Raw genomic sequence first — 18,147 nt, forward strand, 5'->3', positions numbered from 1 at the left:
TGTTTGTGCACGCACAACTGTTTAAATTAATGCTGGGCAAATGAGGACATAAATTAGGTCAGACTACTACTAATTACTTTTCTCTTACTTTTGAAGCCCACATTAGAACCATCACTAAAACTGCTTTCTTCCATCTACGTCACATTGCATGACTTCACCCCATTCTCAGTTTGAAGGATGCAGAATCACTAGTTCGTGCTTTCATATCATCACATCTCGACTACTGTAACTGCCTCTTTACTGGCCTACCAGCTAAAACAATTTCCCGATTACAATACATCCAAAACTCTGCAGCTAGAGTTCTCACTAACACCAAGCGTTCTGCACACATTACTCCCATCTTGTTTAGTCTTCACTGGCTGCCTATCTCATGCCATATTAAGTTTAAAATTCTTCTCCTGACATACAAAGCTCTCAGTGATCTGGCACCTCGTTATATATGTGATCTGCTGCATCCATACACACCAGCATGCACTCTTCGTTCTTCTGATTCCAAATTGTTGTCTGTCCCTAGATTTCATCTATCCACTTTTGGTGGGAGATCCTTCAGTGTAGTTGCACCTAAACTGTGGAACTCACTACCTCAGAGCCTCTGTGACATCTCCTCTATTTCTATCTTTAAATCTCAGCTTAAAACACATCTTTTCTCAGCACATTATATGTCCATTACTGATTGATGTTTTATTTCCCCCTTTGAAATTGAAATTGTAACTTCTGTTGAAATGAATATTAATGTACTTTGTCCTGTTAAATGTTTATAGAGTGTAAAGTGTCCTTGAGCTTGTGGAAAGGCACTATATAAATAAAACGTATTATTATTATTATTATTACTTCATGTCTTCCTAACAAAACGGACAAACTACATCTCCTCAACCGTAGAAACAAGGACTTTTCAACCTCTGCTGCCTTGTGCCAGTGCCATTCCAGACAGCGCATTACATCTGCTGGGCTTCCAGCTGTTCAGAGCGGATCACATCACAGATTTAACAGGGAAATCGAGAGGCGGTGGAACATGCTTTTACATCAATGAAGGCTGGTGTACAGATGTAAATGTTAAAGAAGATGTGCTGTCCTAATTTGGAAGCGCTCTTCATTAACTGTAAGCCTTTCTACTCGCCACGGGAGTTTTCCTTGTTTATTCTGGTGAGTGTTTATATCCTGCCACACGTGTTTGTGAATGCAGCGCTGCAACAGCTGGCTGATCAAATCACAGACACGGAACAACAATACCCGGACTCAGTTATTATTATTCTTGGAGATTTTAACAAAGCAAACCTCACACGTGAACTGGCCAAATACAAACAGCACATTGCATGCCCAACCAGAGACAGAAATATATTGGATCATTGCTACACAACAATAAAGGATGCATATCGCTCTGTCCCTAGAGCAGCTTTTGGGACTGTCTGATCATTGTCTGGTTCATCATCTTCCAACCTACAAGCAGAAACTAAAATCTGCTAAGCCTGTAGTAAGGACTGTAAAGAGATGGAGCAATGAAGCAGAGCTGGAACTACAAGCCTGCTTTAACTGCACTGATTAGAGTGTTTTTGAGGCTACAGACACCAATCTAGACGAGTTCACAGATACTGTTTCATCATATATCAGTTTCTGTGAGGATTTGTGCATTCCTACTAGGACTAATTTAACATACAACAAAGACAACTGTGGTTTACAGCAGAACTCAGGCATCTTCATCAGGCCAAAGAGGATGCTTACAGAGGTGGGGATAAAGTTTTGTACAATCAGGCCAGGAACACACTGAATAAGGAAATCAGGGTGGCTAAAAAAAGAATACTCAGATACTCTGTGAAGCTGAAGTTTTCAGCTAACGACACTGCATCAGTGTGGAGTGGCATGAAACAACTTATGAATTACAGGACTCCTGCCCCCAGCACTGTAGGGGACCAACATCTGGCTGCCGATTTGAAAGTGTTCTACTGTAGATTTGAAAGGCCCAATCTCACACCCCACAGCCGTTCTGACCTTCACTTCACACAAACACTAACACCTCCTGCAACCCCCCTCATCCCCCCTCCTGCTACTCAACCTGCACTTAAGATCTGTGAAGAAGAGGTGTGCCATGTCTTCCGAAAACAAAAGACAAGGAAAGCACGAGGTCCAGATGGTGTTTCACCCACTTGTCTTAGATCCTGTGCTAACCAGCTGGTCCCCATCTACACACTGATCTTCAATAGATCACTGGAGCAGTGTGAAGTCCCATGCTGCTTCAAATGCTCAATCATCATTCCAGTCCCAAAGAAACCCAAAATCACAAGACTTAGCCAGAGGGGAACTGGTCCCCACAGTGGTTCTGGTTTCTCCTAAGGTTATTTTTCTCCATTAACCAACATCTTATGGAATTTTGTGTTCCTTGCCACGGTCACCTTTGGCTTGCTCACTGGGGTTATAAATACAATTATTATTTAATTATTTATTTTTAAACACAATTCACAATTGTATTTTATCAAACTACACAATGATGACTCTAAGACATTTTAGATATTACAGTTTTATTTTCTGTTAATGCCTGATCTTCTGTAAAGCTGCTTTGAAACGATGTGCGTTGTGAAAGGCGCTATACAAATAAAAATGACTTGACTTAATGACTACAGACCTGTCGCCCTGACGTCTGTGGTCATGAAATCATTTAAGAGACTGGTGTTGGCCCACCTGAAGGACATCACTAGACCCTTTCTAGATCCCCTTCAATTTGCTTGTCGAGCAAACAGGTCTGTGGAGGATGCAGTCAACATGGGATTGCATCATATCCTGCAACATCTGGACAGACCAGGGACATATGCAAGGATCCTTTTTGTGGACTTCAGTTCGGCTTTCAACACCATCATCCCAGCTATTCTCCAGACTAAATTACACCAACTCTCAGTTCCCACGTCTATCTGTCAGTGGATTACCAGCTTTCTGACGGACAAGCAGCAACTAGTGAGACCAGGGAAATTCACTTCCAGCACCTGTACAATCAACACAGGTGCTCCCCATGGATGTGTGCTCTCCCCACTACTCTTCTCCCTGTATACAAATGACTGCACCGCCAAGGACCCCTCTGTCAAGCTCCTGAAGTTTGCAGACGACACCACTGTCATCAGCCTCATCCAAGATGACGATGAGTCTGTATATACAGAAGGGAGGTTGAACAACTGGCTGTCTGGTGCAGTCAAAACAACCTGGAGCTGAACACGCTCAAAATGGTGGAGATGATTGTGGACTTTAGGAGGAACACCCCAACACTGACCCCCCTCACCATTCTAAACAGCACTGTGGCAGCAGTGGAGTCATTCAGGTTCCTGGGCACTACCATCTCACAGGACCTGAAGTGGGAGACCCACAATGACTAATTGTGAAAAAGGCCCAACAGAGGTTGTACTTCCTTTGCCAGTTGAGGAAGTTCAACCTGCTACAGGCGCTGCTGATACAGTTCTACTCAGCAGTCATTGAGTCTGTCTTCTGCAATTCAGTAACTGTCTGGTTTGGTGCAGCTATGAAATCGGATATCAGAGGACTACAGAGGAGAGTTCGGACTGCTGAGAGGATTATTGGTTGCCCCCTGCCCTTCCTTCAAGAACTATACAATTCCAGAGTGAGGAAAAAGGCCGGAAAAATCACTCTGGACCCCACTCAACCCTACCCACTACCTTTCTGAACTGTTGCCTTCTGGCCGACACTACACAGAAACATTTTTCCTTTGCGTTTTTGAAAAGTTTCACGTACAGACGACAACGTTGTCAAAATGATCCCCGTTCACACGGATCCGCGAAAATGACTAAAAACACTGTATTATGCATGCCAGGCCAGTAGTTGGCGATGTCAATTTCTAAAGAAACACTACGCGCCTGCGCATATAAGCATTCTTCCACAGAGTGGTGAATACAAAAAAAGAAGATGGCGAAATTTGTCTGGACGGACGATGATGTTGCATAATTACTACAATTACTTTGCTGGAGAAGCGTTAATAAACTCAAAATCTTGAGCAGCACAAACACAGTCTTGTAGTCCGTCATTGTAATTTTGAATGTCTCATGCGTTGTTTTGAAGTACTCGCGCGCATGCCTATAGACTGGACTCTCAAGATTATTCAATAAACTTTGCTCATTTTTACCATCACTTTTTCTCCTGCCTTCTTCTGTATTCCCCCTGTGGACTCTTGGGCTGGTAAGAGAGTAAGTTAACATAACAAGCTGTTGATGTTGACTGGTTTTGGATATCAGACAGAACTCTGATATTTGGATATCTTCTGACGGAGAAAGAGGTCTTGTGTACACTGGATCTAACATGCATTTTCACTGCCACATGTTTTCATATTTTAAGCATATCATTGAATACTGTACATGGCATCACATCTCTGTCTATAGGCTATATACATAAGCGGTGGGTGAATGAATTGCAGGGTAAAGGTTCATCAAATAAAATTAAGTAAATAAATAAATAACATTTAAAATACAGATACATTTTTCGCATCTGAATCCATACATTAATTTCAAGATTTTCAAATTGCAGGTTCTGCCTACTGTACAATGTTCACACTCCATACAAAACACTCCAAATGAATAAATTGTTGATTATTGTTATTTGCACAGACACCAGTATTCATAGTATACATCTCAAATTGATGCCTATCAATCCATAATTCTTTATATAACATATTGTATGTTTACAAAGAGACGATAACGGCATCGTTTTCAAAAACTTGCACTTTGAAACCTGTTTTCAAAAGTTTACGTTTTCAGGCCCCAAAACGCCGTTGTCGTGTAAACGAACAGCCAAAATGCATAAAACGTTTTCAGTTTTTAGTTGAAAACGTTGTCGTGTAAACGGCCCCTCTGATTCTGATTCTGTTGTCCGCCCATAGAGTAATCATTAAAAGTAAAAATTACCAACTGGTAACCAACAAAAAACCATTGAACCACTTTTCTGGTTGTCACAAGTTACGTTGCCAAGACGAAAGTTTGGTCATCAAATTATGGTGCAGGGGCGCCTTCAGGATTTAATCTGAGGGTACACACAGAAATCTGTCTAATAAACCTTATATCTAGTGGGGTCCAGGGGCATGCTTCCCCGGGAGAATTCTTTTTCTTTTTTTTTTGTTGCAAAAAACAACACCAAAGAGTTCAATTCTGGTGACTTTGAGATAAGCATTTGTTTTATTTTCTCAAGTATGAGTAGCATTATTGTAACTATTGGCTAAAGCATTTCTTCCAGTAACCATTCAGACAGACGCGTTTTCGCACTAAAAAAGCAAAACATTTCAACTTGACAGCATCTAAAAATGTAGCGCTCCCGTGAGAGATGCTAAATACACAGTGAAATGTGACGCAGTTGTCAAAAGACATCCATTTAGCAACAGCCCCTTGTTCACTTGCCACAGCACTAGCTGAAGTTTCTCAAAGTTACCTCTCAAAAAGACAGCCTTTTGTTTTAGTTGATTGTTGGTACATTTCCACTATATGCAGCACTGTTTGTTATTTGTATTCGTAATATCCCGATACTGTTTTACTGTGTAAGAAACCGCTCCAAATGATTCAGTGAGAGAGCGCTCCGGACCGTTTTGCAAGCCTGTTTGGCCAATTCACTGAAAAGAACCAACTCAAAAGAATTATTCATTCACAAATTGGGCATTGCTAGTTCTTTTAAACAGCCAACAGAAATACGGGACACATTTCATGATTGATGAAATATTCTGAGAGCACTTGCTTCATTCATGAGGATAGTTCGTATCTGTTTGGGTATATATATTTTTATTTAATACATTTCTGTGCCATGCATTAACTTACGTCCAGTTAAGGATTGCCAGCTATGTTTCTGATTTCCTCGGGACAGTCAATATATTTATAATAATATAAGTAAAATATATGTCTTTGTGTTTTGTTTGTTATAATCTGACATTTATTTGTTGTGGTACTGAAATACTTGCTTTTGACTAAATTTGCTGTGTCTTTACAGTGCCGGGTATAAACCATATAGGTGATTCACAAACTTTCTCATGTGTGTCAGGGCTGAGAAATATTTATTAAGTCAAGTCATTTTTATTTGTTTAGCGCTTTTCACAATGCATTGTCTCAAAGCAGCTTTACAGAAAATTATGATGTAACAATTGGAGCTTTAATTTCAAAAAGTCTTAAAGTCATCTTTATGCTGTTTGGATGAATAGCGTCTTTCTTCGTAGATTCTTCATTTTAATGAAAAAGCTACTTGTCTTTAGGCCCCAAAAACAAATATTTTTTTGAAATGCCTATGAAGAAAATTAATGGAGAATATCTCGTGCTTTTCCATGGGTGCTCGTGCTTTTCAGTGGATGCTTGGTCATTCCCGTGGCTGTTTAAGCCGGGATGTCTGGAGCAGAGTATGTAAGTGGAGTGGAGTGGAGCGGCAATTTCTCCTCCGTGCTCAAAGCATTCTTTAATCACTCCGCTCCAGCTTCATTTCCCGCTCCGCGCTCCTGTATTAGAGAAACCCCGCTGCATGTTCGCTCCATGGCAAAATTAGCGCCTAAATACCTCTCCACTGTAAAGTTATTTCAGTATGCTTTTTAATATCACAACCTTCCATGCAGAAGGTGTATTAAATGAAAAATAAATACACAATACTAGAAGAAAAGCTACAATGTGCTTGATTAGAACACTAACATTAGCCCAAGACTAAATTACATAATTTGTATAGCTTACTTTTGAAACATATCGGCAGCATTCTCTGGGTTTGATCAATTAAATAAATTGCTAAATGCAAAAAAAAAAAAAAAAAAACAACAACAACAACAAAAAAAACATTACATTAAATATATAAATTACCAAACAATTTTTTTTAAATAAATTACCAGAACAAAAACAAAACATTAAATCAAATTAATAAATTACCAAAAAAAAAAAATAAATAAATAAAAAAATAAAAAATAAAAAACATTATTAGGCCTATGTATTATTGCCTAATTATTGCCTATTATTTTATATTATTGCACTTCTTTTAATTAACCTTGCCCTATAATTCTGTGAACGAAAAAAAAAAATACATTCTCAGACTGTTCTACACTTTTTTTAATCAAAACTAGATAAGACTGTCAAAACTATATGTCTAATGCAGAGTTCACTTTTAGAAATACTAGCATTTGAATTTTTTAAGATTTTAAATATTCCTCTATTCGCATTTGCTGAGCTTCTTCATCTGCATATGTATAACGCATAAATTACTACACAATATTAATATGTTGATTAGTTCAGTTGGTGTTTTACGTCATTAAAAGTTCGATTCTATTTAATGCAGGACATAATAGCCTACAGTTAAGATCGAGATGCATTAGATTAGAATGTTGATATGATTATTCAAAATATTTAATAGGGGATATATGTATTACTGACCTTTAGATTTTCTCTGCACATGTGAACGGATTATCATGTTTTATGGAGATGTCTTTTAGGATTTCACTACAAACCTTTGATTGTGGCAATCACCTCCCCACTCGTGTTCTCCTTTGCCATCCCATCATTAATTTTCACTATATGCCAGTTGACGTAAGAATAAAGAGACGAGACACAAGCATGTAGTTAAGTCAAGCTTTACCGTAAGCTTAACTCAGTAATAGTGAGCGTGAAAACAGAAAGCGAAAGTAACCTTCGCGCTGGAGGTCGAACATTACCATGTACCATTTTTTTTTTTTTTTTTTATCACATTCTTTCTGGTTATATCAGAAATTCCATCTTTCCTTCATGCAAATAGTGTTTAACACTGCTTAAAACGTGGTGAATTATTGCATTAAGGTCCATTAACAGGTGTTTTGCCCATGATGGAGCATTTGTGGAGCGCTCTTTGAGCGAGAGAAAACAATGACGTTCCGATTTTTTTAAAACCCGCTCCTTGCTCCAGGCAAAATCATGCCGCTCCACTCCTTGCTCCACTCCCACTCCGCTCCGCTCACATACTCTGGTCCAGAGCGCTTGTTGCCGTGGTTCACTCATTCAGACCTCTTGAGTTTAGAAGATAAAAATGTCCTGCCAGAACTTACATTTTTTTAGCAAATTAGCCATCAAAACAGTCCCATGGTTTGTTAATAAAGAAGCCATGGCTGCAGTATTACACTTTATATAACTTTAATAATACTACACATAAATAGCTAAATCAGCCACTATAAAATGTGGACTAGTTGGAGGATACAATTGAAGCATATGAAGATAAATGAAGGTAAGAAAAACACAAATGTGTTACTACGTGTCTTCATACGTAGACAACGCGTTGGAAAGACGATCGGTTACTCGCATCTCTGACCAGACGTCATAGGTACATGTTAGCAATGTGTAAGCACATGTAGGAACATATGCATATGATTTATTTATTTTTTATTTTATTTTTTTTTTGCATATGGCTCATTGTTTGTATGTCGCTGACATGAAAATTAACGAATATAATTTAGGATTTAAGATATTTTATAATATTAAGGATATTTTATTCTACAATTTACTTTGAGTTTTTAAAGCATGTGAAATTTTAAAACAATTGCAATCTTATTTAATTACAAAGTTTAGCCTGTCTGTGCGCACACTCTTCTAGGTAAAGAAATCAGATTCAGCTGATTGTATAATAGAATAATACTGAAACAGAAAACTAACCTTGAAAAGTGAGCCTTTGTTGGTGAAACAATATACTTCCATATACAGCTTTTTTGTGTAATCCCAAAAGATAAAAGAGTAAACAGTGTTTGGAATGCTTTAAACTGTTTATTATATACCTGTTTTAGAATATAAAAATATATACTTAGAATAGAAAAGTTTAACATAAATGTAACGAATGATGGAAACATGTAGTAAACATATATATATACAACAGACAATTGGGGAATGTATGAATATGTTTTACAGACAAAACTTCGGAGACTCAGAAGAAAGAGATCCAGGAGAAGGAAAGGTTGTCTGGCCAATAAACTGTGAAAGAGGGCTCTAAAGGCTCTCTTAAAGCTGCACATGACATCATCTGGAGGTTCTCTAGATTTCCTGGAAAGAGGGGTAAAGAGTAGGGCTGTGCCAATACAATCAAATATCAATATATCGTGATACTTTTTCTCATGCTGATGTATCGATCCAAGTATCAATATTTGTATTCAATTTTTTGGTGTATAATATATATATATATATATATATATATATATATATATATATATATATATATATATATATATATATACAGTCCGGAAAGTATTCACAGCGCTTCACTTTTTCCACATTTTGTTATGTTACAGCCTTATTTCAAAATGGATTAAATTCATTATTTTCCTCAAAATTCTACAAACAATACCCCATAATGACAATGTGAAAGAAGTTTGTTTGAAATCTTTGCAAATGTATTAAAAAGAAAAAAAGAAAAAAGAAAAAAAATCACATGTAGATAAGTATTCACATTCTTTGCCATAACACTCAAAATTGAGCTCAGGTGCATCCTGTTTCCACTGATCATCCTTGAGATGTTTCTACAACTTGATTGGAGTCCACCTGTGGTAAATTCAGTTGATTGGACATGATTGGAAAGGCACACACCTGTCTATATAAAGTCCCACAGTTAACAGTGCATGTTAGATCACAAACCAAGCCATGAAGTCCAAGGAATTGTCTGTAGACCTCTGAGACAGGATTGTATCAAGGCACAGATCTGGGGAAGGGTACAGAAAAATTTCTGCAGCATTGAAGGTCCCAATGAGCACAGTGGCCTCCATCATCCGTAAATGGAAGAAGTTTGGAACTACCAGGACTCTTCCTAGAGCTGGCCGCCCGGCCAAACTGAGCGATCGGGGGAGAAGAGCCTTAGTCAGGGAGGTGACCAAGAACCCGGTGGTCACTCTGACAGAGCTCCAGCGTTTCTCTGTGGAGAGAGGAGAACCTTCCAGAAGAACAACCATCTCTGCAGCACTCCAACAATCAGGCCTGTATGGTAGAGTGGCCAGACGGAAGCCACTCCTCAGTAAAAGGCACATGACAGCCCACCTGGTGTTTGCCAAAAGGCACCTGAAGGACTCTCAGACCATGAGAAACAAAATTCTTTGGTCTGATGAAACAAAGATTGAACTCTTTGGCCTGAACGGCAAGTGTCATGTCTAGAGGAAACCAGGCACCGCTCATCACCTGGCCAATACCATCCCACAGTGAAGCATGGTGGTGGCAGCATCATGCTGTGGGGATGTTTTTCAGCGGCAGGAACTGGGAGACTTGTCAGGATCGAGGGAAAGATGAATGCAGCAATGTACAGAGACATCCTTGATGAAAACCTGCTCCAGAGTGCTCTGGACCTCAGACTGGGGCGACGGTTCATCTTCCAACAGGACAACGACCCTAAGCACACAGCCAATATAAAAAAGGAGTGGCTACGGGACAACTCTGTGAATGTCCTTGAGTGGCCCAGCCAGAGCCCAGACTTGAACCCGATTGAACATCTCTGGAGAGATCTGAAAATGGCTGTGCACCGACACTCCCCATCCAACCTGATGGAGCTTGAGAGGTCCTGCAAAGAAGAATGGGAGAAACTGCCCAAAAATAGGTGTGCCAAGCTTGTAGCATCATACTCAAAAAGATTTGAGGCTGTAATTTGTGCCAAAGGTGCTTCAACAAAGTATTGAGCAAAGGCTGTGAATACTTATGTACATGTGATTTTTTTTATTTTTTATTTTTAATAAATTTGCAAAGATTTCAAACAAACTTCTTTCACGTTGTCATTATGGGGTATTGTTTGTAGAATTTTGAGGAAAATAATGAATTTAATCCATTTTGGAATAAGGCTGTATCTTAACAAAATGTGGAAAAAGTGAAGCGCAGTGAATACTTTCCGGATGCACTGTGTGTATATATATATAATGTCCAACAGTTTTATAAAGATGAAGCAGATTGTCTAAATAATAGTGGCATTCCTCATTTTTTTCATATATGAGCAAATATGGACATTATAACTGAAATATACCCAAATTAATTGGAATTTAATCAAGAGCTTGTGAATCATAACTGAATTTAATCATGATATTGTGATGTATCATGATATATCGAATCGTGACATATGTATGGTGATACGTATCGTAGCGTGAGGTGCCTGGCGACACCCAGCCCTAATAAAGAGACTGAATATATAAAGAATGATGGATTGATAGGCATCAATTTGAGATGTATAATTATCAATATGAATACTGATGTCTGTGCAAACAACAATTTATTAATTTGGAGTGTTTTGTATGGAGTGTGAACATTGTACAGTAGGCAGAAACTGCCATTTGAAAATCTACCCTTACCCTGCAATTTGTTCACCCACCGCCTATGTATATAGCCTATAGACGGAGATGTGATACCATGTACAGTATTCAATGATATGCTTAGAATATGAAAACATGAGAGGCAGTGAAAATGCATGTTAGAGCCAGTGTACACAAGACCTCTCTCTCCTTTTAGAAGATATCCATATATCAGAGTTCTGTCTGATATCCAAAACCAGTCAACATCAACAGCTTTTGTTAACTCACTCTCCTACCAGCCCAAGAATCAGCAGGGGGAATACAGAAGAAGGCAGGAGACGCAGTGAGTTTATTGAATAATATTAATTGCGTTTTTCTCAATGCTCAATCTGACCATCACTAATTCAACAAGTGTTACTATACCATGCAAAGTCAATGGACAATTACTTCTTCACAACATCGTCCCATGACATTGAAGACCTTGAAATTGAAACTCTTTATCTCTAACCTGTGAGACAATATAGCACACAACATAAAATTAAACAATTTGACAAATAACAATATGAAAAATGAGTAAAAAAAAAAAAGATTATATAAAAATGATATTTGTGAATAACAAAATAATATGGAAACAAAATGGAAAGACATGAATTAAGACTTTGTATGTATGTAAGTACAGTATGTTTGCTCTCTTTAAGTAACACACACTCACACACTCTCAAGCACACACAGACTCACACACACACATTTTTTTTTTTTTACAGCTGTCAGTTCATCACTCAGAATGACTTAGAATAGCCTACAACACCTTTCTCTAAATGCTTATTGAGGGAAGTAAAATGGTTGAGTATTGTTTTAGGTACAAAATGTCTACATCTAGTGCCTGTATTGTCCATTTATAGTCTTTAAACAACAGCTTGGCTCCATACCTAGTTAAAAACCAGCTAATTTCAAGACATTGACATCACATCAGGTGTCATGTGACGTCGTCACTAGTGATGGGAAAATTGGATCATTTTACTAACTTGGATTTTTGAGTCTCATTCAGCAAATGAACAGATCTTTATTCAAGAATTTTCGTTCATTTCGTTCATTTGAGCAGAATTAAATGAAAATGTTACATTTTCAATAGCCAAATCCACCCAACACGTCTGCTTATGCAAACTTTGATTATAGTCCCAATAAGGAAAAAATTATAATGCAGCCAAGGACAAATTATGAGCAACAGAAAGATTAGTTCACCTCTGGAATGTTCTTGTCCAAGTCGTTCGTTCTTTTGTCACTCTCTGAGACTACTCATTCTTCTGAGTCACATGAAAGATTCGTTCAAAATGAACGACCCATCACTAGTCTTCACGTTGGTCACCCGCTGTGTAAGACGTTAGGTCGGTCTGTCGGTTGGTCGGACGCTTGGGTTTCGGCACGGAGTTCCCTCCATAGCTGAGTCAAGGCAGGATGGGAAACGACTTGCTAATGACACAGCTTGATGCTGATTGGCTTAAACAACCATGATGCTTTGTTCTTTTTTAAATGTTTGATCTTTTTAACTGTCATATCATGTTTTTATGTGTATAAATTATGTGTGAATATTCCCAACACTGACAGTGCAATTTCTGTATGGGATATGTGATTATCAAATTTCTGAAATATCTCAAATGCATATCTTTATTGACTAAAAAATGGATGAAAATACACGTCTATGGTAGAAATGAAATAACATGTACATTGAGTGTCTTTTTCGTCATATTTCCTTTCAATATAAAGCAACAGAATTTAAATTATATCCACTTTATCAGCAACAGCCATGAAAGTGAATCCCGCGATATCTGCCTTTGATCTCGTAGCGGCTGATCCACTACGAGAAGTGAGAACTGTCTAACTCTTATTTCACTCCTCCCCTGGCTGCAGCCGCCTACTCTAATCTACTTTCAAGGCGAGGCGTTTGGCATCTCAGACAAGCCTCTTCTGTGACTGGTGTATGTTCAGCAGGCGACAGGAAGCGCAAGTGTGCGGCTTGCCTGCTCTCTTTTCAACTCCTCCCGCGACTGCAACCGGCAGATCTCGCCGAATCGAGATGTAGTTCAAGTCGAACTATTATTGCACTCTTCCCCAGATTGCACCAGCCTACTCTCGTCTACTCTCGTCTACTTTCGAGGCTAGGCATTTGGCATATCAAACGAGCCTGTGGAAACATTAAGCACGTGATTTTCAGTAATGACGTTGAGAAAGTAGAGTTGGGAACTCCCTGCAAACCCTTCGTAGTGTGAAACTCTATCAATATATGTAGAGGTACATCACATAACGTGCTCTCAATCACTGACGAACGGATAAAGAACGTCACGGATTTACAGGTATTGTGACAATTTAAACGTGTTTAAAGCCTTGTTACGGTGAATTTCAAAATCACTTGTGATTCTTGGACATTGACTCGTTGAATTGCATAATGTTTGTACCCGGGCGCGAGCAGTAATTCTTAAATGGAAATGCGTTGGTTTGTAAAGACAACGTATATATCGAAACATGACAAATAACGTTTATTTATCTGCTTTTTTTTTTGTCGCGAGTATTTAATTTCTGTTGCAAAACAAACAAGTACTCTGGCCGAACCATTGTACAGTGATTGTATCAGATGGTATTACCATGATAATACACAATATAAGGTACTGAATGATTAACAACCTCATATACAGTATATTTACTTGGTAGCCTTAAGTACTTAAAAGAATACCATAGTACTACCTTGGTACATGTGCAGAAAAGCGTGGTAGTACATGGTACTTATTTGAAAATGTATAATGGCTTGTAAAACTGTATTTTTCTCAAGAGAGCAATATTTTTATATTTTTATATCCTCCTGAGTCCCCGTATGACTGCTGTGTGCATTTTCCATTTCCCTTTTTGATTTGTAACTAGTAGCACCTAATTAACAAGTAATATATATATATATATATATATATATATATATATATATATATATATATATTTCTAGAGCAAATAGTTTTCCTAAAAATGAATGTCCACACATGTGGACAGTGAGACAAGGTTGTGAGATTTTAAATAACACCAAGCTATATATTTTTCATCAAATTGTTAATGTTTCCAGGAGTGTTTGTTTTTAATGTTTTTGAGATGTTACAGACATTACATCAGAAATTAGCATAATTAATTCTGATTCAAAGTATTGGCCAGCATCATCCAAACACTGCCAACCATGTTAAAATAAAATGTTGCATTATAAAATTCTGAATCTATGTACTGATTAGCATTGTCCCATGTCTGCCAAACATATTGAGTGGTCCAAACATCATCTGCAGTCTAAAACTGAACTTTTGGTCGGATTTTAGGATTGAATGCACTTAGCTGCATAGAAAGCTATAGGATGCTCCCCTGCTCCCTATTTAGTGCATGACGTAACCTCCAGTGTGCTGTCTGTCTGCACTGGTCTCAGAACAGTTTGAAATGCACCTTATTTTCATCCTAACTCCATATACAGCCTCTGAAAGCAACATTTTTCAGCTTTTGGATGAACCCATTTATTCTCAGTGTGAAAATGCACAGTTTACTAATTTACTATGTTAATGAATAGAATCCTATTGCACTGTAGTAACAAAATAATATATAACAAAATGTATATTAAATTGAAGCAAAATGACCCACAGATATTTTAGAGTTGAAAGTTATTCAAAATAACTAACATGTTTTTATTAATTTAAATTATGCCTTGCGTATAGCGAAGCCAAAATACAATGTCCACACATGTGGACGCGGGGTCGCACGAGGTTAAATCAATAAACTTCAGTTTATTTGGGAGGTGGGGGTTCTGATGTTCTGCACGCTCCAGTGACGTCATCATAAGATTATTGTATTGCATATCGCATTTTTCCTCTATATCGTGCAGTCCTACTCACAACTGACTAAACCACATATGAGCACACACAAAGTGTTCCCGACCTTTGCCAATGGTGACTACATTTTTAATTATTGTTGCAATTATTTTTTGTCGACCATTTTAGTAGCAGTCTGGAGCCCGGACATATATATTTTGTTACATTTTTATTATTTACATGCCTAATTTGAACCATTTACAAATGTTTACATTGATATGTATAACAAGTGCTAAAAAAAATACTGTCTCTTTAAAACCAGTAGCAGGGACTTTGACGGAAGTGTTTGTTTTTGTCGGATGGCTTCTTTACAGTATCCGTGCTTCAGTATGTGTAATTAGAATGAAATGTTTCTTTTGTTGTTTTTGATCAACAACTGACTGTAAAAAAAAAAACCAGAAAGGGTATTAAAAGAGACATTATTCAATGACAGTTGGATTGTGTGGATCTCGTCTTTGGACAGACATTACACGGAACGAGTGAAACCAAACTTTTGCTCTCAGCACGCAGTGAAAGAATCTCGCTGCTGAACTTCACCACTACACTACTCGATCACTGGTGAGTGGAATCTGAAAAATTACCAGCGAGTGGCTAATCACAGACATTTTTAGTCATGTGTGTGATTTAAACACATTGGAGAAGGTTGCTCTTAGAATAAAAAGCGATCTTAGGATGTTAAGAAACGACATCGGGATTGTTTAAATGAAGATTGCGATTAAGCGGAAAATCAATATTAAAAATCAAATCACTTTTATTGTCACACAACCATATACACAAGTGCAATAGTGGGTGAAAGTCTTGGGTGTAGTTCCGAGCAACATAGCAGTCATGACAGTGATGAGACATTTACCAATTACAATAAACATCAGATTTACACAACACAGTTTACATATCTAATATACACATAATTACACACAACACTACAAATAATAATATACAATGTATAGTATACAATACACACAATATAGAATACACATACAATAACAATAGTACAGTAGGTTGTATCGTACTGTATTAACATTCAGGCTGTCAGTTGATAGTCAGTTGCCAGTGTGTTGTTAAGAGAGAATATAATTTATGACAGTCCAGTTTGAGATAATAAGATTAATAAAGTGCAGTGCAGATATATATTGATTGTGAGCGATCAAGAGTTCAAAAGTCTGATTGCTTGGGGGAAGAAGCTGTCATGAAGTCGGCTGGTGCGGGTCCTGATGCTGCGATACCGCCTGCCTGATGGTAGCAGTGAGAGCAGCCCATGGCTAGAGTGGCTGGAGTCTCTGATGATCCTCCGAGCTTTTTTCATACACCGCCCGGTATAGATGTCCTGGAGAGAGGGAAGCTCACCTCTGATGATGTTTCTGGCAGTTCGCACCACCCTTTGCAAGGCTTTGCGGTTGTGGGCGGTGCTATTGCCGTACCAGTTAGGATGCTCTCTACAGTGCTGGTGTAGAACCGTGTGAGGATGTGGCGGTTCATTCCAAACTTCCTCAGCCATCTCAGGAAGAAGAGGCGCTGATGAGCCTTCTTCACAATGGCCTCGGTGTGGACGGAGCATGTGAGTTCCTCGGTGATGTGGACACCGAGGAACTTGAAGCTGCTGACTCTCTCCACCGGAGCTCCATTGATGGTGATGGGGCTGTGTTCTCTGTCTTTTCTCCTGAAGTCCACCACGAGCTCCTTTGTCTTGCTGACGTTGAGGTAGAGGTTGTGCTCCTGACACCAGCTGTTTCATCATTGTCAGTGATCAGACCTTGTCGTATCATCAGCAAACTTAATGATGGCACTGGAGCTGTGTGTTGCCACACAGTCGTGTGTACAGGGAATACAGGAGTGGGCTGAGAACACAGCCCTGCGGGGCTCCAGTGTTGAGGGTCAGTGATGAGATGTTGCTGCCCATTCTAACCACCTGGTGTCTGCTTGACAGGAAGTCCAGTATCCAGCTGCACAGAGAGCTGTTTAAGCCCAGAGCCCGGAGTTTCACATCAAGCTTGGAGGGCACTATGGTGTTGAATGCTGAGCTGTAGTCTACAAACAGCATTCTCACATACAGTGGTGTGAAAAAGTGTTTGCCCCCTTCCTGATTTCTTATTTTTTTGCATGTTTGTCACACTTAAATGTTTCAGATCATCAAACAAGTTTAAATATTAGTCAAAGATAACACAAGTAAACACAAAATGCAGTTTTTAAATGAAGGTTGTTATTATTAAGGGAAAACAAAATCCAAACCTACATGGCCCTGTGTGAAAAAGTGTTTGCCCCCTAAACCTAATAACTGGTTGGGCCACCCTTAGCAGCAACAACTGCAATCAAGCGTTTGCGATAACTTGCAATGTGTCTTTTACAGCGCTGTGGAGGAATTTTGGCCCACTCATCTTTGCAGAATTGTTGTAATTCAGCCACATTGGAGGGTTTTCGAGCATGAACTGCCTTTTTAAGGTCATGCCACAGCATCTCAATAGGATTCAGGTCAGGACTTTGACTAGGCCACTCCAAAGTCTTCATTTTGTTTTTCTTCAGCCATTCAGAGGTGGACTTGCTGGTGTGTTTTGGATCATTGTCCTGCTGCAGAACCCAAGTTCGCTTCAGCTTGAGGTCACGAACAGATGGCCGGACATTCTCCTTCAGGATTTTTTGGTAGACAGCAGAATTCATGGTTCCATTTATCACAGCAAGTCTTCCAGGTCCTGAAGCAGCAAAACAGCCCCAGACCATCACACTACCACCACCATATTTTACTGTTGGTATGATGTTCTTTTTCTGAAATGCGGTGTTACTTTTACGCCAGATGTAATGGGACACACACCTTCCAAAAAGTTCAGTTTTTGTCTCGTCAGTCCACAGAGTATTTTCCCAAAAGTCTTGGGGATCATCAAGATGTTTTCTGGCAAAAATGAGATGAGCCTTAATGTTCTTTTTGCTCAGCAGTGGTTTTCGTCTTGGAACTCTGCCATGCAGGCCATTTTTGCCCAGTCTCTTTCTTCTGGTGGAGTCATGAACACTGACCTTAACTGCGGCAAGTGAGGCCTGCAGTTCTTTGGATGTTGTTGTGGGATCTTT

General features: G+C 38.8%; 1 protein-coding gene across 2 annotated transcripts in view; it reads left to right on the forward strand.

The window, feature by feature from the left end:
* Nucleotides 1–13,130: 13,130 nt before the first annotated feature.
* The window catches only part of LOC127446839 (uncharacterized), a 50,766-nt gene continuing 45,749 nt past the window's right edge, over nt 13,131–18,147 (forward strand). For both annotated transcript variants that reach the window (XM_051708122.1, XM_051708123.1), the window contains exon 1: nt 13,131–13,557. The gene's annotated coding sequence lies outside the window, so the exon portion shown is untranslated. The remainder of the gene's footprint in view (nt 13,558–18,147) is intronic.

This window comes from Myxocyprinus asiaticus, chromosome 10 (genome assembly GCF_019703515.2).
Source record: "Myxocyprinus asiaticus isolate MX2 ecotype Aquarium Trade chromosome 10, UBuf_Myxa_2, whole genome shotgun sequence".
In the NCBI taxonomy this organism is placed as follows: domain Eukaryota; kingdom Metazoa; phylum Chordata; class Actinopteri; order Cypriniformes; family Catostomidae; genus Myxocyprinus; species Myxocyprinus asiaticus.